The 26193-nt window shown below is 34.3% G+C and overlaps 1 pseudogene; it reads left to right on the top strand.

Moving 5' to 3' along the window:
* Positions 1-5528: 5528 nt before the first annotated feature.
* Positions 5529-26193, top strand: LOC149261103 (UNC93-like protein 1; annotated as a pseudogene).

Below are 26193 nucleotides of genomic sequence, written 5' to 3'. Positions count from 1 at the left end.
TGACCATGATAAAATATTTCAAAACCTAAAAAGTAGGAGTAATTAAAAGTAATAACATTTATTTTCTCTCTAAAAATAATTAAAAACATTTATTTGCTTCCTAGAAAAATAACAAAAGAAAGAAAATTTATTTATCTAGGTCATAAATAAAACATTTCAACATACAAGGCTATGTAGATCATAATAAAACATTTCAATATACAAAGTTAAATAACAGTGATGTATATTTAAAAATATATTAATAAGAAGAAAAACATTTTAATATGAACAATGTGATCCACAAATAAAATATTTCAATGACTATGTTAAATAAAATATTTCAACTTTAACTATTAACATATTATTATGGTTTAAAAAGGCTATGTCTATATTATATATAGTGAATGAAAAAAAAATATGGTTTAAAAATTTCAATTGATTAAATTATTCTACATTTTTGTTTCAAATCTAACAACTATTTGTTAGAATTGCAACTTTAAACTTTGTAGTTTACACAATCCAAGTGCCCTAAGGGATTTTCAAGGATTAAGAAATGCAATTTAAAAAATGAAAAATTATATATGTTATACATTCATTTTAATCATAGATTTATTAAAGGTGGAGAGGAATCAAATCTCCAACTGTACAAATCCTTTGTCAAGGATTAAGAAATGCAATTTAACAAATGAAAAATTATACATGCTATACATATATTTTAATCATAGATTTATTAAAGTTAAAGAGGCATCAAATCTACTGTACAAATCTTTTTTCAAGTTTCATACTTGAAAAAAAATCACCTCAAAAAATTGATCCTCTTTACACTAACTAAATTCATGATAAAGAAAATATTTATACTAATTTTTCATTTTTTTATAATGCAATTTCATACATCATTAAATTGTTTATAATTTTTTATTTTTTATTTTTTCTATAAAATCATAAAATCTGAAATTAATACTAATTTCTTTAATAAGTTTATCATTGGTCCATAAACATCATAAAATTTATAATATTATGATCTAATCTAAACTTATTTATTTCGTTTTTGAGGTTTCTGCGAGCTTCATGATTGTGTAGATTATCTTCCGGATTCATTACAACGGTAGTTCATCTTCAGGATGTGAAAGATTATGGAAAGACTGGTCTTGTTTTTCAATTTAATATATAGATGTATCAGGATTTATTAAATTATTATTAAATTATTCTATTTGTTTTACTTATAATTTTCATGGTTGTATTAATTATATTTGTATTAATTATTTTAATTATATTTAATTTGTATTATTTATTTGAATTATTTCCATTGTTATATTATTCTAATTGTTTTAATTATATTTATTTTAGTTATTTATTAAGGCTAATACATATTCCATTAGGATTTATTAAATTATTTTATTTGATTTATTTATAATTTTCATGGTTGTATTAATTATATTTGTATTAAATATTTATTAATTATTTTAATTATATTTAATTTTAATTATTTCAATTGTTATAATATTCTAATTGTTTTAATTATATTTATTTTGGTTATTTATTAAGGATAATACATATTCCATTAGGATTTATTAAATTATTCTATTTGTTTTATTTATAATTTTCATGGTTGTATTAATTATATTTGTATTAATTATTTTAATTATATTTAATTTTAATTATTTCAATTGTTATAACATTCTAATTGTTATAATTATATTTATTTTATTTATTTCAATTTCTATAATATTCTAATTGTTTTAATTATAGAGTTCAGGCTTCTGTGATCCATATCAATTTAGAGAGAGAATCTTCGGCGAAAATCACATGGAAAATCAATTGTCCTGATGATGAACCACACTTGTTGGTTCGAAACGCGTCGACAATTGTTTTAATTATATTTATTTTAGTTATTTATTTGGCTAATACATATTCTATTAGGATTTATTAAATTATTATTAAATTATTCTATTTGTTTTACTTATAATTTTCATGATTGTATTAATTATATTTGTATTAATTATTTATTAATTATCTTAATTATATTTATTTTAATTATTTCAATTGTTATAATATTCTAATTGTTTTAATTATATTTATTTTAGTTGTTTATTATGGCTAATATATATTCCATTTGGATTTATTAAATTATTCTATTAGTTTTACTTATAATTTTCATGGTTGTATTAATTATATTTGTATTAATTAATTATTGATTATTTTAATTATATTTATTTTATTTATTTCCATTGGTATAATATTCTAATTGTTTTAATTATATTTATTTTAGTTATTTATTAAGACCAATGGATTTATTAAATTATTCTATTTGTTTTACTTATAATTTTCATGATTGTATTAATTATATTTGTATTAATTATTTATTAATTATTTTAATTATATTTATTTTAATTATTTTAATAATTATAATATTCTAAGTTTTTTGTTTATATTGATTTTAGTTATTTATTAGGGCTAATACATATTTCATTAGGATTTATTAAATTATTCTATTTGTTTTACTTATAATTTTCATGGTTGTATTCATTATATTTGTATTAATTGTTTATTAATTATTTTAATTATATTAATTTCAATTATTTATTTTAATTATTTCAATTTTTATAATATTTTGATTGTTTTTATTATATTGATTTTAGTTATTTATTAAAGCTAATACATATTCCATTAGGATTTATTAAATTATTCTATTTGTTTTATTTATAATTTTCATGGTTGTATTAATTATATTTGTATTAATTGTTTATTAATTATTTTAATTATATTAATTTCAATTATTTATTTTAATTATTTCAATTTTTATAATATTCTGATTGTTTTAATTATATTTATTTTAGTTATTTATTAAGGCTAATACATATTCTATTAGGATTTATTAAATTATTCTATTTGTTTTAATTATAATTTTCGTGGTTGTATTAATTATATTTGTATTAATTATTTATTAATTATTTTGATTATATTTATTTTAGTTATTTATTAAGACTAATACATATTCCATTAGGATTTATTAAATTATTCTATTTGTTTTACTTATAATTTTCATGGTTGTATTAATTACTTATTTATCAATTATTTTAATTATATTTTATTTTAGTTATTTATTAAGGCTAATAACTATGAGCCTAACAAAATAATAATTCAATAATTAAAATAATAAACATAACAAGAATAATTAATCATAATCAAAACAAATAGAATAAGGGAATATGTATTAGCCTTAATAAATAACTAAAAATAAATATAAGTAAAACAATTAGAATATTATAACAATTCAAATAATTAAAATAAATATAATTAAAATAATTAATAATTAATTAATACAAATATAATTATTACAACCATGAAAATTATAAGTAAAACCAATAGAATAATTTAACAATAATTTAATAAATCCTAATATCTCTCGACAATGCATCTCATACATCTATATATTAAATTGAAAAATAAGACCAATCTTTCGATAAATTTTCACATTGTGAAGATAAACTTATTTAATTAAGTTTAACAATTGCATAATAACTAATACTATTACACAAAATATTAATGTGGTTGATATAGCCAAAGGCTTCATAAATTTAACAAAAGAAACTATTGAATAACAAATAATGCCTTACCAATGCACAATTACACATCTTATTGTAAAATTGGCCATTTTTCTAAATAAAATTTACTTATATATTAATTTCCCCTTCTAATTAGAATATAAACTTATTAGAATTGGAATAATCTCGAATATCAAGGAAATTGGTGGGTTGAAGCCATGTGGCATGAATCCAATTTAAGTGGAGAAAAAAAAACATAATTAAACATCTTACTATAAAATGTACCATATTTGTTTAAATATTAATTTTCCCATCTAATTAGAATATGAACTTATTAGAATTGGAATAATCTCAAATTGCTAGGAAATTGGTGGGCAAGAGCCACTTGGCACGAATCTAGTTTAACTTGAGGAAAAAAAATGAATTACACATCTTATTGTAAAATAGACCATTTTGAGTGTAGCTCACTAGAAGTCTTGGGCTCAAATCTTGTGCTATCCCCGATCTGCGTGAGAAGTTGGACATGATGAAGATGTGGTCCTACCAAGCTTACAAAAAAAAAAGATCATTTTTACTAAATAAAATTTGATTGTATATTAAATTCCCCATCTAATTAGAATACCAACTTATTAGAATTGGAATAATCTCAAATCTCTAGCACTAATCTAATTTTTTAATTTTATTAAAATTCAATGCAACTTAACAAACTATATAACACATTATTAGAATTGGAATAATCATAAATTCCTAACAAAAATCTAATTTTTTAAAATTTATTAAAAATCAATGCAACTTAACAAACTATATAACGGATAAATAAAAATTCACACAAAATAGCGCTGTAATGGGCACGCTTGGCTAACAAATAAAAACCTTGGTCCGCTTTCGTTCTTTCCATTCAATATCCCATTCCCGCCGCATCTGTTCTATTCAGCCAATCCCTTGCTGCTTGCTTCATCCCGCCCTGCCTGATCATCGGTCGTACCCTATCTTGAATCTGGAATCGAATTTGTGTCGGCATCTGTCCCACTGGCTGTTGAAGGTGCTGGCTGATGAAAGACATCCCCAGAATGCCCCCCTTTCGTGCCTATCTCACTTGTTTACAGCTCTTATTTTTAGCGCTGCTTTCAAATGCAATCTAATTCATCAATTTAAAAAATAAAATAAAAAAGTCACCCAACCTAAGTTGAAATCAAACATAACCTAAGTTGAAATCAAAACATTAGGCAATAATTTGTGGTCATGATCATGCTGGAACATTAGGCAATAATTTGTGGTCGTGATCATGCTGGAACTCCGGTCATTTATTTTCTTCCCAACAACGCTCTGCTCCGGTTGCTGCGGGACGCAGAATGCTAGGACGACGAGTCGTCTCTGCCCACGGTCCCACTTCAAAATAAAAAACAGTAAAAAGGCACCCATCAACAAAATTGGAAATTATTTTTAATCCATGATGCAGGATTATTAATTTTAATTCATGATGATGCAGTATTCACAGCGACGGGATGGAATCATGGGATGATGGCCAGTGAGGGTCATGGGACACCGAGGCATGGTCAGTAATTCACAGCGTTCACGGCGTGCCTGACGGAAACGTCAGGAAATACAAGTGCCGGAATGATAGTAGGGTGGAATCCTGCATGGCGTTCACTGTCTATAGATTGCCGCCGAATGTGATCATCAAAATTGTCGAAATCCTCTCACATCTCGTTCACACTCAGGGATTAGAGTGGAGGGCCACCTACAAAGTAGGGCTAAGCACTGGTGTGAGGGTACGTGGTGCGCACATCTCTTGATCCATTACAGCAGTTATAAAAGATTCAAGAAATCTGCTTTTTCTGCACAGGGTTCCTAATTCTCGCGACACCCCGAAACGGGCTGCTCAAGCTGCTGATTTGAGCTGTGAAAGCCCGGAGCGAATTAGTAGGCATCACAAAAATCCAAAAGTGAATTCGATTTGGGATTCTTCGGTTGCTTAGAAATCTGCTGAAAATTGATCTTGCCATGGAGCCGATCAATGGAAAAGAGGGTAATCGCGATGAAGAGGAGGGATGCGGTGAGGAAGTTTCCCCTTCCAAATGGTTCCGCTACGAGTCCCCCATGACTCAGGTGGTCTTGATTGCGTTGGTCTGCTTCTGCTGCCCGGGCATGTTCAACGCTCTCTCCGGAATGGGGGAAGGCGGGCAGGAGGACGACCAGGCCGCGAATGACGCCAACACTGCCCTGTACACGACGTTTGCAGTGTTCGACATTTTGGGTGGTGGGATTTACAACCTCCTCGGCCCTCACACGAGCCTCTTCGTTGGCTGCTCCACTTATGTCCTCTATGTCGGTTCCTTTCTCTACTACAATCATCATCAGACCGAGACGTTTGCTGTTATTGCAGGTGGCGTTCTGGGCGTGGGAGCCGGATTGCTATGGGCTGGACAAGAATCAATCATGTGTTAGATTTAACTTGAGAGTTTTCCTAATTACTTTAAACTCTTAACCAAGATCTACTCCTTTGTAAGAAATTAAAAATAATGCACAGCGGAACTTACTTTCCATGTTCAAATGCTCCTGGTCTTTGCTTGAGTTGTTGGCTCTTGAATCCTTCCAAGAGCTTGCAATCCTTCCAGTCTTCAATGGAGCAGACAATCTTTATGAGTTGATTGCAAGCCTTGGAGACTCAGCCCTTTTATAGCACTGCAAAACCCCAATCCTAGGGCAGCCTAAAATTTAGCTGAAACAAGTCTGTCTGAAATTTCAGATTGATTGAAATCAATCAATCAATCAATCAGATTTTGATTTCCTTATTCAGCTCAAATTTAATATTGCTATTTATTTTAATCAACTATAATCGGTCCATTAACAATCATAATTGATTAACATTAATCTACATGTATTTGAATCCAAATCCTTATTTTTAAATACGTTTAATGCCATGACTTAATTAATCACATTATTTGGCATATGAATGTAATCTTATTGACAGTAATTGACATTATAATCATGATGCACTATATGTCCAACTTAATTATTGCAATTAGACGTCTCTAAATCCAACAATCTCCCACATGGACAAGTGCAACCTTTTGATTATATGTCCTTAACTTTATTGCATGCAACTTTTCTGTCTTTACTTATCGTATTTCTTAAACAATTCCGTCCATCAATTATGCTAACAAAGGACTTAAGCGGCATTTGTCACATTTATTCGCAACTAAACTGACATAAATCACGCTGCCAACATAACTGAATGACATGAATCTGATTTGGACATATAGTTTAGAAATTACACGCAAGTGTGATTAGACGTGCCTATTTCTAATTGAGTCACCTTTACTTTACTGTATGAGGCCAAAAACTTAAACTTTAAAGAAAGAAATAATGAAACTGAAACTGAATGCAACTTGTATATATCATCAAAATTGTTTACAATTGCATTACATAGAACATAAAAAAAAAAAACAGAACTTAAAACATATTCAGACTCCCACATTTTTCTAATTATCCTAAACAGATATTACACCCATACAAGCAACATGTTGGTGAAATTTCTTGGGTGGTAATCCTTTAGTAAGAGGATCCGCAATCATGGAGTCTGTACCTATGTGTTTTATACATAATTCATTATTCTGCACTCTCTCTTTTACAACCAAAAACTTAATGTCAATGTACTTCGACTTTGACGAACTTCGGCTGTTGGATGCGTATAACACTGCTGAATTGTTGTCACATAATAATTTGAGTGGTTTCTGAATAGAATCCACAATTTTCAGACTTGTGACAAAGTTCTTCAGCCATACGCCATGATTAGATGCTTCAAAACATGCAACAAATTCAGCTGCCATAGTGGAGGAGGCTACCAATGACTATTTAGCGCTCTTCCATGACACAGCACCACCTGCCATCATGAAGATGTATCCTGATGTTGATTTCATGCTGTCGACACATCCTCCAAAATCAGAATCGGTGTATCCAATGACCTCGAGCTGTTCCGATCTCCGATATGTGAGCATATAGTCCCTTGTTCTCTTTAGGTATCTCAACACTCGCTTGGCTTCCTTCCAGTGTTCCATACCTGGGTTACTCAAATATCTCCCTAGCATTCCGGTAATGAACGCAATATCCGGACGCGTGCATACTTGTGCATACATGATGCTACCCACGGCTGAGGCATAGGGAATATCTTTCATGAGGTTTTTATCTAAGTCAGTTTGGGGACATTGTTTCAGACTAAACTTATCTCCTTTTGATATAGGGGTATCTCCTGGTTTGCTGTTTTGCATGCCAAATCTTGTTAGAATCTTATCGATATAGTTCCTCTGGGATAACCTCAGAATACCTTGAGATCTATCTCTAAGTATTTCAATCCCTAGAACAAATGATGCATCACCAAGATCTTTCATTTCAAAGTTCTTAAATAAAAAATTCTTAGTTTGATGCAACATGTCTTTATCGTTACTGGCAAGCAATATGTCATCTACATATAAAACCAAGAAAATAAATTTACTCCCACAGAACTTAAGGTATATACATTCATCTACTATGTTAGACTCAAAACCAAATGAGCTAATAACTTGGTGAAATTTATAATACCATTGTCGAGATGCTTGTTTTAGCCCATAGATAGATTTCTTAAGTCTGCAAACCATAGACCCTGCATCACCTGATACAAAGTTTTCTGGCTGCTTCATATAGATCGTTTCATCAATATCACCATTGAGAAACGCCGTCTTTACATCCATCTGATGAAGTTCTAAATCATAATGTGCTACAAGCGCCAATATAATCCTTAAAGAGTCTTTCGATGAAACTGGAGAGAAAGTCTCTTTATAATCAATGCCTTCTTTCTGTGTGAAACCTTTCGCAACAAGACGTGCCTTGTATTTTTCAACATTGCCTTTAGAATCCCGCTTAGTCTTTAAATATCCATTTGCAACCAACGGGTTTCTTGTCTTTAGGCAACGGAACGATATCCCAAACGTCATTGTCATACATAGATTTCATCTCTTCATTCATGGCATTAATCCACATTTGAGAGTTAGAGCTTTCCACAGCTTGTTTGATATTAACAGGATCATTTTCAAACATGCCAATGTCAAACTCATGTTCTTGAAGATATGCATAATCCTTTGATTGTGTAGATCTTTTCTCTCTAGTAGATCTCCTAATTGGCACAGGCTCTAGATTTTCTTGAGGTTCATTTACAACTTGATCTTCAACATGAGGAAGAACATCATTACCAACTTCTGACTCTCCCACAGGCCCTAGGCCATCAACATTTGTCATGTCAATGTGCGGGTTTGGGTTGGGTTCAGGTCCATTTGTGTTCTCTATTCCATGTTGAGTTTCTAACTGAGTTGTTTGGGATGATGAAGATTGCACATTGTCAAAAGATGTATTTCTAAACACAATTGGAATTTGAACAAAACTAGGACTTTGGTCCATAGTCTCATTCGCATTCGTCTCTTCTTCTTCAAAAATACTATCTTTTGTCATATCTCCCCCCACAAACTCATTATCCTCAAAAAATTTTGCACTTCCTGACTCGAAAACTGTATGTTCTGTTGGATTGTAGAATTTGAACCCCCTAGATCGTTCAGAATAGCCTATAAAGTAGCAACTAACGGTTCTTTCGTCCAGTTTCTTTTTGCTTGGCTTATAGGGCCTAGCTTCACATGGACATCCCCAAACTCTCAAATGATTCAAGCTAGGCTTGCGCCCAACCCATAACTCGTAAGGGGTCTTGTTAGCTGCTTTAGTAGGCACTCTGTTAAGTATGTATGCTGCAGTCTTTAAGGCTTCTCCCCACAAATTCTCAGGTAGAGTTGTACGAGCAATCATACTTCTCACCATGTCTTTAAGGGTGCGATTTCGTCGCTCAGCAACACCATTCATTGCAGGCGAACCTGGCAACGTATACTGAGGCACAATTCCGCATTCCTCTAAGTATTTTGCAAAGGGACCTTGACGCTGTTCTCCTGATCCATCATAACGACCGTAGTATTCACCACCACGATCAGAACGAATGGACTTTATACGTTTGTTAAGTTGTAACTCAACTTCCGTTTTGAACTTTATGAATACGTCTAATGCTTCCGCCTTTTCTTTTATTAAGTAAATATGACCATATCTTGAATAATCATCTATGAATGTGATAAAGTAACGGTCACCATTTCTTGTAGCCTTTGGAAAAGGACCACAGATATCCGTATGAATTAATTCTAAGACATCATTACACCTTTTTGCATCATACTTACGTTTATTAGTTTGTTTTCCCTTTATACAATTTACACAGTCATTTAAGTTTGTAAAATCTAAAGGTTGGAGAATATCATTAGACACAAGACGTTCTATCCTTTTCATAGAGATATGTCCTAATCGCTTGTGCCATAATGTTGCAGATTTCTCACAAGTTAATTTACGTTTTCTATTATCTATATGCAGTGCCTCTGAATGTGAAGTGTCTATATCTAGAAAATAAAGATTATCATAAGAAGACAGGATACCAGAAGCAAGAAGCTTAGAATCTCGACACAAACTGAAATTTCCATTACCAAATGAACACACATAACCATTTTTGTCCAAATAAGATATAGAAATTAGGTTCCTTCTGAAAGATGGAACCACTAAAGCATCAAAATTTAAATAAAATCCTGTCTTACATAATAATCTAAATTTTCCTATGCTTTCCACTTCTACTTTATTGCCATTTCCTACGTAAACGTAGCGCTCTGCCTCACTTGGCTTGCGATGGCTTAGGCAACCCTGCATCGACATACTGATGTTAGTCGTTGCACCTGAATCTATCCACCAAGTATATCTAGATACAGAACTTAAATTAACTTCAGAACAAACCAAAGCAAGAGACATACCTTTCTTTGCCAACCATGCATGATAGTTGGTGCAGAATTTCTTTGTATGTCCTGGCGCTTTGCAGAAAAAACAGTTCCTTTCTCCTGCTTTCGCAGAAGTATCTTCCTTCTTGCTTTTCTGCGCGGCATTGTTTGCAGCTACCTTGGTAGGTCCCTTTTCCTTGGCAGTAAACTTGCGCTTCTTGCCTTTACCCTTAGGATTAGATGTTACTACATGAGCACTTTCTCCCTTAGTCATTTTCTGTCTCTCTTCCTCCTGCACCAACCGAGCCTCAAACTCAGGTAGTGTCCACGTCTCCTTTTGACAATTATAAGTCATCTTGAATTGACTAAAGTTAGACGGGAGAGACAGAAAAATGAACTCAATGAGAACCTCATCAGAGATGTCATAATTATGCCCTTTCAAGGCACGTTGCAGTCTTGTCATCTCAATAACATGCTCTCTAACCCCTTCTTTTCCTTTGTATTTTATTGTTGCCAACTTCACAAAGAGTGTACTAACATCAGTCTTTTTACTCTTTGTGAATTTTTCTTCAAGGGCCTTAAGGTATTCAATAGCGCCTGTCTCTGTATCAGGTATGATGCCTCGAAAAGTCTCATGGATCGTTTGCTTCATCACCATTATGCACATGCGATCTGAATGCTCCCATCTAGCAATATCAGCCTTCTCTTGAGGAGTTACCTCACTCTCTTTATTAGGCTTGGGGCGATCAAATCTCAGTGCTGTGTCCAATTGCATGATCCCTAAGACTAATTTCAGCTTTTCCTCCCACTGATTGAAATTGTTCCCCATGAGGGGCTTAATCTGACTTAGACTTAACATTATGTTTGGATCTGAAAAATTCAAGAACAAGAAAATAATTTAGATACGATGCATCACGATTTAATCATAATTCTAAAATCTATCTAAAGGCATGTGTAAAACTATTTTCTCAATTAAAACTTTAGCCAAAACACCATTCAGTAATGAAACACCTTTGGGTGCAATCATTACCTTCAGGCAACCCTTATGCACCAAACAACTTAGCAGGCGCCAACCCTCCTTTGGGAAAGCTAACACCCACGTCCATTGCCAGCACGTTACTTCAACTTGTCATGAGTCATCCTTGCAATCGTCTTACAGAGAGTGGTTCGTTTGCGAACATCAATGCTTGACTCATGCGAAAACAACACATGTATACCAAACACCGTCTTTAGTTAGATTCCAAAATTATGTCTAAAACCTAATCTAGGACGTACCTATAGAATCTACTCGTCCTATATAGAATAAAGTATCTCATAACTCTTTTAAATTTAATATGTCAACTATATTCATCAAAATAATTATTAGGTTTTAGTAAAACTTTAGCAGTTTCTACAATGATTACCTTTTAGAAATGCTTCAATAATTTATTTAGAGAATACTAAATAATTTTATGGTTGCCATGATTAGCATCATTGTGATCAAATCCGAATTTAGTTATATTAACGTTAATACAAATTTTTATGCCATAATTAGCATTATTGTGATCAAATTTAGAATTCAGTATTATACCCTTTAATTGGTGTTAATACCAATTTTAAATAATATCTAAATCCTAATAATCAGCCTAAATATAGCATATAGTAATTATAGTAATTATAACCTAAATTACAATCACTTACAATTACTTACAATTACACTTCTCGATGATAAGAATTTATTCCAATAAACGGAAATATACATGTACATTCTATTAGATAAATGTGATTGACAACAATTTAAAGACTCCACACGTTATTAGAACCTTGGCTGCTAGCAAAGACGCCCCGAGCCAAGTTAGAGCAATAGGCATCTACAGCAATTCTGGAGGGTTTCCTTTGAATGCGGAACCATACCAACCAGAAGGCAACATTTTATACAACAGATTGGTTAAAGTAGGTTCATTGTTTGGGAGACTGATTTTCAACAATATATTTGTATTGGTAAAATTATTAACAAAAATTATAGTTCGGAGAAACCAAAACAGTCAATCGCTTGGAAAATGCAATCGAATCTACTAAGTAAATGGCGTTGAGTAGGACTCCAACAGCATGATCCCAGATCCCGGGCATGACCAGTGCCCACTGATTAATAAATTAAACAAACAATAATACGGCCTATTGACATTCACTCATTAAATAGAGACGGACTGATAGTGTATAGCAGGAAAAAAAAATTATTGTCAATGAGGCTTCAACCATGGGTGAGTCTGCCACTTTCGTTTTGTTTGATGAGGCAATTAACTTAAAAATTCAGTAGACGGCAGCAAATTAAAGTTCAATTCAGTAGGTCTCAATTACATGCATTAGATGCTTCCAAAGTCACGGGTTCCAATTTAAAAAATGACTCAATATACATGCTGCTAAATTAATAAGTCACTCTCTCCTTATCCTGTCAAATAGGAAACAAATGATACTCGCATATACAACCTATAGATTTGCAATCCCAACCACTGTAAATTTACAATACATCTCAACCGAAACATAAACTGGTGAACCAAATTCTCTTTAAATGAAGGGAGATTTGAAATTAACTTGCAATTAACAAGGGTAAAGAAGGAATCGAAAACCAAAAGTCAAACATAAGTAGCATTACTCATAAAAAATACATATCCCTCGCCATATTTTCTAAAAAGAATACGTGTACGGTGAAAGGATGGTCAAACCAAAATAATATAATGAGAACATCAGTGCAGGTGACATCTATATATAAATTCTCAATGTATTATTAGCAGAAAATGGCATATAAACCGTTATCATAAAAAGGCATATAAATCGTTCTGCTTGGGTTGTTATCACACGCCATATGTTCAAGTTTCAAAAGTTGTGAGCAGATCTGGGAAGTCAGACATGATATGTGTAATGCTACACATTTCAATTGGCGTGAGATTAGATGGTTTTATGAAACAGTTAATATATTTATATTAACAAAGGTAGAGAAGGAATCGAAAACCATAAGTGAAAGGAGAAATAAGAGCTGAAACATAAACCATCTAATTTCTGGAGTTATATGTCTGCATATTCGATCCTCTTCTGCGTGATCATTTGGATTAAAATTGTTATGAGAGTTCACAATTTCCATGCTCAAATGCTCCTGGTCTTTGCTTGAGTTGTTGGCTCTTGAATCCTTCCAAGAGCTTGCAATCCTTCCAGTCTTCAATGGAGCAGACAATCTTTATGAGTTGATTGCAAGCCTTGGAGACTCAGCCCTTTTATAGCACTGCAAAACCCCAATCCTAGGGCAGCCTAAAATTTAGCTGAAACAAGTCTGTCTGAAATTTCAGATTGATTGAAATCAATCAATCAATCAATCAGATTTTGATTTCCTTATTCAGCTCAAATTTAATATTGCTATTTATTTTAATCAACTATAATCGGTCCATTAACAATCATAATTGATTAACATTAATCTACATGTATTTGAATCCAAATCCTTATTTTTAAATACGTTTAATGCCATGACTTAATTAATCACATTATTTGGCATATGAATGTAATCTTATTGACAGTAATTGACATTATAATCATGATGCACTATATGTCCAACTTAATTATTGCAATTAGACGTCTCTAAATCCAACATCATGACCTCGTATCCCACAGAGAACAAGAAGGGCAGATACATTTCTCTGTTCTGGAGTATATTCAATCTGGGAGGAGTCATAGGCGGCTTCATTCCCTTTATATTGAATTATCACAGCACGGTCGGGTCCGTGAGCGACGGGACCTATATAGCCTTCATGTGCTTCATGGCCATTGGGGCTTTTCTGAGTTTGGCCTTGCTTCCACCCAATAAAGTGGTCAGGAGCGATGGCAGCAGGGCTACTCTGATTAAGTATTCCAATGTAAGCACCGAGGCCATGGAAATTCTCAAGCTATTCTTCAACTGGAAAATGCTACTGCTCGTCCCTGCTTCATGGGCCAGCAACTTCTTTTACACTTATCAATTCAATAACGTCAATGGAAAACTCTTTACGGTGAGGACCAGAGGGTTGAACAATGTGTTTTACTGAGGCGCACAGACGTTCGCATCTGTGCTAATTGGGTATGTTCTTGATTCCAGCTTCCAGAGCAGGAAGAAAAGAGGGTTTCTGGCCTTGGCCATCGTTGCAGTGCTGAGGACTGTAGTATGGGGAGGAGGGCTCGTCAATCAACTGAGATATAGCAGAGATAAGCCCTTACAGGAGATCGATTTCAAAGACTCCGGCTCTGCTTTTGCTGGGCCGTTTGTTCTATATTTCAGCTATGGATTAATGGACTCCATGTTCCAGACGCTGTGTTATTGGACGATTGGAGCTTTGGCAGATGATTCCCAAACTCTGAGCAGATACAATGGATTCTACAAAGGGGTGCAGAGTGCAAGAGCAGCTGTGGATACAGTGGATTCTACAAAGGGGTGCAGAGTGCAGGAGCAGCTGTGGCCTGGCAGACTGACAAGCAAAATGTTTCTCTGCTGGGGGAATTAATAATCAACTGGACCCTTACTACAATCAGCTTCCCGCTCTTGTTTATCCTTATTGCTTTGGCTGTAAATGATGGTAGCACTGCTACTGCCACTGAACCCAAAACCCGCTGCAAATGTATCGAGATGGACGGAAACGGTGAACCTGTATCTTGACATGCAAGGACCCAATGTTGGAATTTAATTTCAACTGGCATTTATTGCAGCAAAACCGCCAGTTTATCCCCTGCAGTAGCGATCACAATCAATGATAGACACATGGCCACAAGCACGGTTCCAAAACCACCATCCCCGGTGATTAAAGCTCGGTTGAAAGGGATCTCCGGGAATCGATGACAACCATCCGATTAAATCAACCGCTGATGTAGGTATACAATAAATGAAAAATTTACTAACGTTTGAGAAACTTAGGTAAAAGCTTTTAATTTTATCAGTTTTTTAATCCACGGGATGAAAAATTTACTAACGCTGGATAAACTTGGGTAAAAGTTTTTAATTTTATCAGTTTTTTAATCCACGGGAGTATGGCATAGGTAAATGTAAGCGTGAATGTAAGGGGTTTTTACACACAGCAGGGGAATGTAATAGTTTTGTTGAGAATATGAAATAAGTGCAGCAGATTGTATGGAGAAACAGAGTATTTTGTAATGCACAACGGTGCACACACAACAATGTTTTCAGCAGTGTAATTTTTTTTGTAAGCTAGACAGAGTAATTTTCTGGAAAGACAGAGTAATTTTTTTTACTGCCTTTGAAGCAGGCTTGGTGAAATCCCTCTGCGAGAGGAAGATATTTTCTTTGTAACAACAATATTTTTAATGAATACAAGTCCTTTTATGTGTGTTCTGAAACTCTGTCTTTAGCAAAAACAATTTTAGCTTCTCTATGTTAAAAATAGAGTATTACTCTCTCTTCAGTCATTTTGTTTGGAATTATTAGAAATTCCCAACATGGTAGCATAGCTTGTCCAGGCTCTTTGAAGGTGTCAAAGACGCTGAAGGAAGGATTCCTTGCTGCAGCAGCTTCTCCAGCAAAGTGAAGACTGAGTCAAGAAAGAATCCAAGATATTTCTCAAGTTAGTTTTTTGTTACTGTTGAGGACAGTCTGTTACTTTAAATACACAGTGAAGTATTTTGAAGCATAGTTAAGAGTGCAAGAATGGCTAGAGCCAACACTAGCATGGGTATCTGTAATACTTAGCTCCCATGATTTAATGAGAAAAACTATGACTATTGGGCAATAACTATGAAAGCTTTGCTTGCTTCCCAAGACTTATGGGAATTTGTTGAAGATGATTTTGAAGAGCCAGCAGATGAAAATGAGTTTAATAATTTAACTCAGGCAGAGAAAGATCTGTTGAAGAGCAATAAGAAGAAGGATTCTAGAGCCCTCTACTTTTTGTATCAAGCAGTGCATGAGAGTGTATTTCCAAAGATAGCGGCAGCCAGAAGATCCAAAGAAGCATGACAAACTCTCAAGATAGCCTATCAAGGAATGGAGAAAGTGAAGACAACAAAATTACAGTTGCTGAGAAGAGATTTTGAGACTCTCTGCATAAAGGAGTCAGATAATATTGATTCATTCTTCACACATTTGATTGGTTTGGTCACACAGATAAGGTCTCATGGAGAGATTCTTGAAGAAAGTAGGATTGTGGAGAAACTATTTAGAATCCTACCCTCAAGGTTCGATGTGATTATCACCACCATAGAAGAGATAAAGGATCTCACATACTTCTCAGTTGATGAACTACATGCATTACTGATAACACAATGAGCAGAGATTGAGTAGAAATGAAAACTCATCTCTAGAGCATGCCTTTAAGACTCAGATGTTCTTTGGAAGAGGAAGAGGTTAAGGCAGAGGAAACAAGAAAGGAAGAGGTAGAAGCCAAAACAGAGGTGGAAGAAATAGTTCAACAAATGCTCAAGGAAGAGGCAGAAATCGAAATCATAACCAAGGCCAAGGCAGTAGCCAACCAAGTGGACAACATCATGCTCAAGGACAAAGGTATGATAAATCCAATGTCCAATGTCACTATTGTAAAAAATATGGGCATTATGCAAATGAATGTAGGAAGAAGCAGCATGATATGAATAATAGAACTAATACAAATTTCACTGGATAAAATATCAGCGAAGATAATTTGTTTTTAGCCTGTAATATTGCTGAAGAAAAGAGTGAAGATGTATGGTTCCTAGACTCAGGTTGCAGTAACCATATGACAGGAAACATAGCCCTGTTTTCAATGTTAGATCACATTGTGAAGTCACAAGTCACACTAGGGACTGATAATAAAATTTCTGTTATGCGAAAAGGAGAAGTGAATTTTTTAACAAAGAAAGATGAAAAGAAAACCATAGCAGATGTTTATTATGTTCCCAGAATGAAATGTAACTTCTTAAGTATTGGACAGCTTACTCAAAAGGGGTACAATGTTTTCTTTGTGGATGAGGTATGCACCATCATGGATAAAACACCTAGCAAACAATGTATTGCTGAAGTGAAGATAACAAGGAACAGGATGTTCCCTTCCAGAATGAAAGAAGATTTGAAAAATAGAGAAGAAATAGCAGTAGTAACACAAGAGGCTTTCCAAAGTGAACCAAAGGATGAAAATTGGTTATGGCACTTGAGATTTGGACATCTCAACTTTGGAGGTCTTAACTTGTTGAATAGAAAAGGAATGGTAAGAGGATTACCATTGATAGAGAAACGAGACAGCCTTTGTGGAGGTTGTATCTTGGGGAAACAACACAGAGAAATTTTTCCATCTGGGAAAAGCATAAGAGCAAAAGCACCCTTAGAGATTGTCCACTCAGATTTGTGTGGACCGATACAAACTACATCACTTGCAGGCAGCCACTATATACTAACATTCATTGATGATTTTACTAGAAAAACTTGGGTTTATTTTCTGAAGAACAAAAGTGAAGTGTTTGAAAGATTTCACAATTTCAAAGCACTTGTAAAAACCCAAAGCTGGCTACGTATCAAAGTTTTGAGCACTGATAGAGGAGGTGAGTATATCTCCAAAGAATTTCTACATTTTTGTAGAGAAAATGGAATTCATAAGCAGTTTACCACTAGATACACTCCGCAGCAAAATGGAGTTGCCGAAAGAAAGAATAGGACAATCATGGATATGGCGAGGAGTATGTTAAAGACAAAGCATTTGCCAAATGATTATTGGGTTGAAGTTGTACACTGTGCAGCATACATTTTGAATAGATGCCCTACAAACACAGTCATGAACAGAGTGCTAGAAGAAGCATGGGGTGGGACAAAGTAAGGAGTCACCCACATAAAAGTTTTTGGATGTGTGGCTTATGCACACATTCCAGATCAACTAAGAAAGAAGTTGGACAACAAAGGGGAGAAATGTATTTTCATTGGATACAGTGAGGAATCCAAGGCTTATAGGTTGTATAACCCATCCACTAAGAAGCTTATTGTGAGTAGATATGTTCAGTTCATTGAGGAGGAAGCTTGGGATGGAAGCATAGAGAAAACAGTGAATGTTAAAAACTCTTTGTCACATGATGAAGATAATGAGTAGATGGATGAAACACATCGCCAAAGGGCTTCTCCAAGCACATCACAAGAAGGAAATTCAAGTGCTCCTTCAAGAACTTGTACACCAAATGAAAGGGGTAAGCAGTCCAGAAATTTGAGTGACATTTATGAACAAGAGGTAGCAAATGAAGGTATGAACTCTTTGTTTGCTTTATATTGTCATGTTGATGACCCTGTCCATTTCGAAGAAGCAATTAAGGATAGGAAATGGATAGAAGCTATGGATGAAGAGATCAATGCCATAGAAAGAAACAAGACATGGAATTTAGTTGAACTACCAAAAGGAAATGAAGTTGTTGGAGTTAAATGGGTTTACAAGACCAAGAGTAATGCTAAAGGCAAAATAGAAAGACACAAAGCAAGACTGGTTGTCAAAGGATATAAGCAGTAGTATGTTAGAGACTATGAGGAAACTTTTTCACCGGTTGCTAGAATGGAAACTGTGAGAGCAGTGCTGTCCATAGCAGCACAAAACAAGTGGAAAGTTTACCAAATGGATGTGAAGTCAGCATTCCTAAATGGAGTGTTAATGGAAGAGGTTTACATTGAACAACCTCTAGACTATGAAAAGAAAGGCCAAGAGCACAAAGTGTGCAGATTGAAGAAAGCTCTTTATGGGCTGAAGCAAGCACCAAGAGCATAGTATAGTAGGATAGATTCCTATCTACTGGAAAATGGATTTGAAAAATGTGAGGGAGATCCCACCCTCTATATCAAAGAAAATGATGGTAAATTACTAATTGTTGTGTTATATGTTGATGATATTATTTTCATAGGTAATGATGATTATCTTATTGAAAATTTCAAAACAGTCATGAAAGAAGAATTTGAAATGACTGACATGGGTTTGCTGAGATACTTCTTAGGAATAGAAGTATAACAAAATGGAAATGGGATTTTTATCTCACAAGAGAAATATGTTAATGAAGTGTTGGAAATATTTAATATGGAGGAGAGCAAAGCAGCAATCACTCCCATAGTGATGGGATTAAAACTCAACAAAAAGGACAACAACAAGGATTTTGGTCCTAGTTTGTACAAGAGCATAGTTGGTAGCCTCATGTATTTGACAGCAACTAGGCCGGATATAATGTGTGCTATTAGTTTAATTTCTAGATTCATGGAGAGGCCAAAAGAAGCACATTAGCAGGTAGCAAAAAGGATTCTGAGGTATGTTAAAGGTACTAAAAGGTTTGGCATTTTATATACTGTTTCAGAATGTTAAGATTTAATTGGATACACTGATAGTGGTTGGACTGGAAGTGTAGATGATCGGAAAAGCAAATTTCATTATGTTTTTCACATGGGTTCAGGATCCATTTCATGGGCTTCTAAAAAACAGTCTATTATAGCATTGTCTACAGCAGAAGCAGAATATGTGGCAGCTACAACAACAACATGTCAAGAAATTTGGATGAGAAGGATGTTAAGGAGTTTATGCCAAGAACAAGCAAAAGCAACTGTGATTTTTTGTGACAATAGCTCAACTATTGCATTGTCCAAGAATGTTGTGTTTCATAAGAGAACAAAACACATTGACACAAAGTTTCATTACATCAGGGAATTAGTAAACAATGGAGAAATTGTTTTACAACACTGCAGAACTCAGGAGCATGTTGCAGATATATTGACCAAACCATTGGGGCAGAAAAATTTTGATTTTTTGAGGAAATGTCTGGGTATGACTGATAACCCAGTAGTTGAAATTAAAGGAGAGAGTTGGAATGTAATTTCAACTGCGGCATATGTTGCAGCAAAACCGCCAGTTTATCCCCTACACCGCCTTTTGTCGAAAGTTGTTTTTCCTCTGAGGGCAGCGATCACAATCAACGATAGACACGTGGCCACAAGAACTGTTCCAAAACCACCATCCCCTGGCACGTAAAGCTCGGTTGAAAGGGACCTCCGGGGAATTGCTGACAGCCGTCCAATTAAATCAACGGCTAATGTATAGGCCTGCTATCTATTACGTGACGTGAAGTGAATTTTCATTGACCGCCAGCTTTGTCAGTGAAACAATAAATGAAAAATTTACTACGGGTTATAAACTTAGGTAAAAGCTTTTAATTTTATTAGTTTTTTAATCCACGGGAGTATGGCATAGGTAAATGTAATATCATGTTCTTTTTTTTGTTGCAAGATAAGGTAATGCGCAGAAGCGCGAATGTAAGTTAAAAAACAAGGGGTTTTTACACACAGCAGTGTAATACGCAGAGGGCGAATGTAATAGTTTTGTTGAGAATATGAAATGAGTGCAGCAGTGCGTATGAAGAAACAGAGTATTTTGTAATGCACAACAGTGCAGACACAACAATGTTTTCAGTAGTGTAATTTTTTTTTGTAAGCTAAGACAGAGTAATTTTCAGGAAAGACAGAGTAATTTTTTTTACTGCCTCTGAAACAGGCTTGGTGAAATCCCTCTGCGAGAGGAAGATATTTTCTTTGTAATAGCAATATTTTTAATGAATACAAGTCCTTTTATGTGTGTTCTGGAACTTTGTCTCTAGCAAAAACAATTTTAGCTTCTCTATGTTAAAAACATAGTATTACTCTCCGTTCAGTAATTTTGTTTGGAATTATCAGAAATTCCCAACATCGCATTCTCAAAAACAATTGTCCACATGGGCAGAAACTCTCGGGAACTAATGGCTTATGCATTTGGTGATGCTTTTTAATGGTCTACTATAGATTTTGTTTGAATTTTTGCTTTATTTTCGGTCTATTATTTGTTTTTTTAGCCCTATTAACAGGCTAGTTGAGTTACAGTTATCCAGAAAAACCCCTTACATTTATGAGGGCTAGTTATTTCTTGACAGAAGGGCAATAAATGTACTTACATGTGAGTTGATTTATTGTGCAAAACTACAGACATGCGTCTTCTATTGAATTTAGTCGCATCAAATATTGTACTCACTTTGTTTTAAGCTCAGGGATGCTATGCTTTGGGATACAAAGGCATCATTGTATTACATCAATATCACATCAATACTTTATTATTTTGTGTTTTTTTGTTTTCAATAAGGCTGTGATGCAGCGAGATACCTGCCTATAAAGAAAAATAAGATGATGTTGGGTAAAAGACAGAAGTTTTGCGATTTTATATTCGCCGAACACTACACTTATATTTCATTCCCTTAACCATAAATGAACGATTCCGTTCGTTTAAGTATTCCAGTTGTTCTTGAAGTACTATTCCAGTTCTTTTCATTTGTAAAAACAAGAAGCACAAATATAGAATTACATTATTCAAGTTGTTTTCATTTGTACATACACAATATACAATTAATTCATCGCACTCACGGAACTGTAAAAAATTGAATAATCAGAACAGTTAGTATTGTCGTCTCAATATGATTCCCATTAAAATGAAACCTCCTTTATGTCGTCCAATTGTCTTCGTTACCTTGTACAAAAGCATTATCAACGTTATTTCTATTTTATTGTGGAATATCATATTGATTCCCATAAAAGTGCAACCTCCTTTATCTCGTCCAATGGTCTTCGTTACCTTGTACAAAAGCACTATCAACACGCGTGGGACTACTCGCACGGGTGAGAATATTGCAAATCTATACAAACACCATCAAAATTTTATTGTAAATCTATTCCAAACACCATCAAAATTAAACACCACCAAAGCTCTAGTTTCTATTTTATTGTGGAATATTTTATTATGAAATATTATAAAAACTGGAAAGTAAGATTGGTAAGGATCATTATAAAAATTGAAAAGTAAGATTCGTAAAAATTATTATCTAATGTTTGAAAATAAGTAATTTTTTATAAGATATTAAATGAGCGAAAGCCATATATGTCTATCATTCTATTGAAAATAAGTATCTTGTTATAAAGCATTAAATGAACGGGAATTATAAAGCAGGCTTTTTAGATCTCTAAGACTCTAAGACTCTCCCAATGCGAATGCCACTTGAGTGAGCGTTACCCTCAATCTATAAAAAATGAGAGGGGACAAACATTCCTATAGAGCATCAAACAGCTGGATGGAATCATTGCTTTTAGGTAACACTGAGGTGACATCTACATAAAGATTCGAGTCCAGAAAAGTAAATCCTATGGATAAAATGATGTTTGCATTATTTACATAGTGGATGCTTTTGTACAACAAAGCTGACAAGAAAAGCTGGCCACGATTAAGTCCTTGTGACCGCACATTATTATTACACTAATGGATGCTTTTGTAGGTTAAACCCATTGAGAACCGTCGGAGTATAGTGATTTCAGGGAATCTGTGATTTTTGTACAATAATTTGTCCCATGCTTTGGTAAAAATCCTCTGAGCAATCATAGGTTTCCCTAAAATGATTTGATGCTTAACTTTAGTTAAAACGAACAATTCATAATGGCGGGTCATATATTCTCTGACAGTTTTACTGTCATCATGAAAGGGTGACCATTCTCCTGCTGTAATTTCTTTGACAGTTTTGTATGGGATGTGGAAGTAGTCTGGGATATTATGCTCAAAACATATGTCACAATGGAATCTACAGTGTGATTCATGATAGAGTGGATCCATTGTTGTTCTGTTGACGCTGAAATCATCCCACCCATTTTGCAGCCATTCACATTGTTGATTTCTTTGCATTATTCTTGTTGTACTAAATTTTAATCTAGTATAATGGGTTTCTTCCTTGTCATCTACAGTTAGAAAACCCCACCATAGTTGTTTATATGCTACAAAGTCATACACTATGTCTAGAAAGATTAGCTTAGGATCTCCTCGTGGCCATAATGCATAGGTCTAAGTAAGCATGGGCCATGCCAGATTCCTTGTCTGGTTGATGCAGAAATATTTTTCATAAATTCCACGGCGGATACCTCCATGACACCAAATTCCTGAAATATCATGAAAGTCTCTTTGATGAGCATCTTCTGCATATAATGCATCCCTTTTGGCTTTTGTGTAGATCATATCATGTATCCATTTACTCCCTTTTGGATACACTCTCCTTTCTGGTACAAGATGCTGGATGTCAGTATGCACTTGCAAATTGGCATCTAATACCTTGGAATTTCTCAACTGCCATGTTGGCTTCCACTTGTCTCTGTATTCTTCCTAGTCCTAGTTGTCTGGTATAGTGCGCAGGACTTCTTGTTTTTGGTTCTGGTCCCATTCTGTGACTATGACCATGATATGTTCTTGTGGCTGGATAAACTCCCTGTTGAGAAAATCAGGGAGACAGTTCTTTGTGCCCTTTATATGTTCGAATTGAAAATTGAAGTTGGCAAAGAGTGCTTGCCACCTGGAAAATTTGGCCTCTCTTGGCTTCTTGATGTCCTTCGTTAAAACTTTCTGTAGAGCTGAAGCATCAGTTCTAAGCAGGAACTGTTTGTTTATTAAATGGACATCAAACTTGCTGATGCAGTTCCACGCAACTTTTACTTCTTTCTCAATCGTGGAATAATTCTGTTCAGTAGGATTCCAGGTGCTTGATGAAAATTGGATGACTTGTTCAATGCCATATTTTCTTTGTTTTAGGATACCTCCCAATCCTATATTGCTGGCATCTGTTTCAATAATCTTGAATGCAAGTCTATCATCAGAGACATATAAAATTGGAAGACTTTACCTTGGCTTTGATGTTCTGTACAGCCTTGGTGTGTTCTGTCGTCCACTGAGGTGGCTCTTTTCTGAGTCTCTAGTTTAGCAAGCTTCTGTCTGTGGCACAATCTTTGTAAAAATTACTGACATAATTCAAACACCCCAAGAATCTCTGAAGTTGATTCTTGTCTATAATAACATCTAGAAATTTGTCAGCGAACTCAAGCGCATGCTTCTATAGAGAGATTTGGCCATTTGATATAGTATGGCCAAGAAATTTGATAGTAGTTTGAAAAACTTCTATCTTTTTCTTGCTTAAAACAAGACCATTATGATTCACCAACTGTTTGAATGTATGCACATGCTTGAAATGGTCTTGGATGTTCTTGGAAAAAATTAGAACATCATCAATGTATACTATGAGCCAATCAAAATATGGCTTAAAAATTTTATCCATTACCTTCTGGAATTTTGATGGAGCATTCTTTAAACCAAAAAGCATGACATTCCACTCATAGTGGCCTGCCAAAATACTAAAAGCAGTTTTGAACTTATCTTTTTCTGAGATAGCAACTTGCCAAAATCCTGCCTTCAAATCAAATTTTGAAACTTTCTTAGCTCCAACTATCCTACGCATTAAGTCTCCTTTGTGAGGAATTGGATAGGTTTCATTTGCCAAAACATAATTCAAAGGTTTGTAATTTATTACCAGCCTTGGAATACCTCTGATTTGTTCTGCTCTTTTGTTGACGTAGAATCCATAACAGTTCCAGGGACTGTCGGATTCTCTGATGAGCTTTCTATCTAAGAGCTGCTTGATCTCTTTTTCACAGAGATCTCTATATTCCTTGTTCATTAGAATAGCTCTACTTTTACAAGGCTTGCCTGTATATCCTTCTTTATATGGGAGCTAAATAGTATGTTGCTTTCAGTGCCAGAATGCATTTGGCTCTTCTGAACAACATTCTTCTTCAATCTGCTTCTTTAGTTCCCCAATTTTCCACTTAACCTGAGGATCCTTCAATTGTTCTTCTACCTTCAATGTATATTTTAGATATTTTAGATCTATCAGTTTAGCTTCTGCTCTGTCCAATTCTTGGACAGTCTGGACCATCGTGGAGATTCTAGGATTTGAGATATATGGTAACTCAATCCTTTTTGTTGTTCCTTTTGATGTAGGAGCAGAGATAAAGTAACCAGCTTTATTTTCTTTTAGTCTGGTTGACCCATGAGGTTCAACAACTGCTAGGAATATATTTCCTAGAATACAGTCAATTGGGATGTCTGCTACTGCAAATTTCAAATTGATGCAGTGATGTTCAAAACAAATAGAAGCCTTAGGAACTTCATACTTGAGTATTTTGTTACCCAATCCTACAACATTTCTTTTTGCAGAAACCCAATATTTTGCTGGTATTACCTTCTTGTTTAAAATGTTCACATCAGCTCCTAATTCAAGGAGTGCTGTGAGTTCAAACATATCTCCCTTTATGCAGATGTTCACCTTTACATGATGTTGCTGGTAGGAGATAGCAAGAATTCTCATTTCTTGAAATCCAAAGACAGGGCCTTTCTTTCCTTCGATAATCTCAAGATTTGGATTAAGACTTTTAGCATATTCTTCTGGGTCCCATGACAGAGGATTTTCTTCTACAGCTTGCTTGCCTTTTTTGATTTCAGGAATTTGGGATTTTAAAGAAGAGATTTCAAATTTAATATTATGGATTTCTCTACTTACTTCCCCAAAGGTGAGTGAACACACCTTGCCTGGCTTCTCTTGATGTCGCTGGAAGGATTTGGTATTCCTCTCAAAAGAAGCATCAACAAATAATGGCTTTTTTCCTGAACTTTTGGAAGAACTGGATTTGAGCTAATCCATGAATGCCTCTGTTAGCCAATTCTTCATTTCTCCATCTTCCATTGCTCGAATATAAGAAATATTTTTTATCTCATCTTCTTCTGTGGCAGCCATTAAGATTTTCTCTTTTTGTGGTCTGAAGGATATTTCTTTAGAGCTGGAATCACTATATGATTTTGAATCAGAATCATAATGCATATGACAAGCACATTCTTCAGATTTTGGACAAGAGCAAGATGTTGCTTCTGAACTTGAATAGTCTTGTATGTGTGCTTGTAATTCTTCTTGAGATGAAGAACTATAAGAATCAAGAGATGATTCTTCAAGCTGTTGCTGCTGGATTTGGTCTTTAA

This window comes from Pinus tabuliformis, chromosome 6, assembly GCF_031772625.1.
Source record: "Pinus tabuliformis cultivar Carrire ecotype Pingquan chromosome 6, CPIR1, whole genome shotgun sequence".
NCBI classification, from domain to species: Eukaryota; Viridiplantae; Streptophyta; class Pinopsida; order Pinales; family Pinaceae; genus Pinus; species Pinus tabuliformis.
The sequence above is the reverse complement of the archived record's forward strand: the minus strand, read 5'-3'. Positions and strand labels throughout refer to the sequence as shown.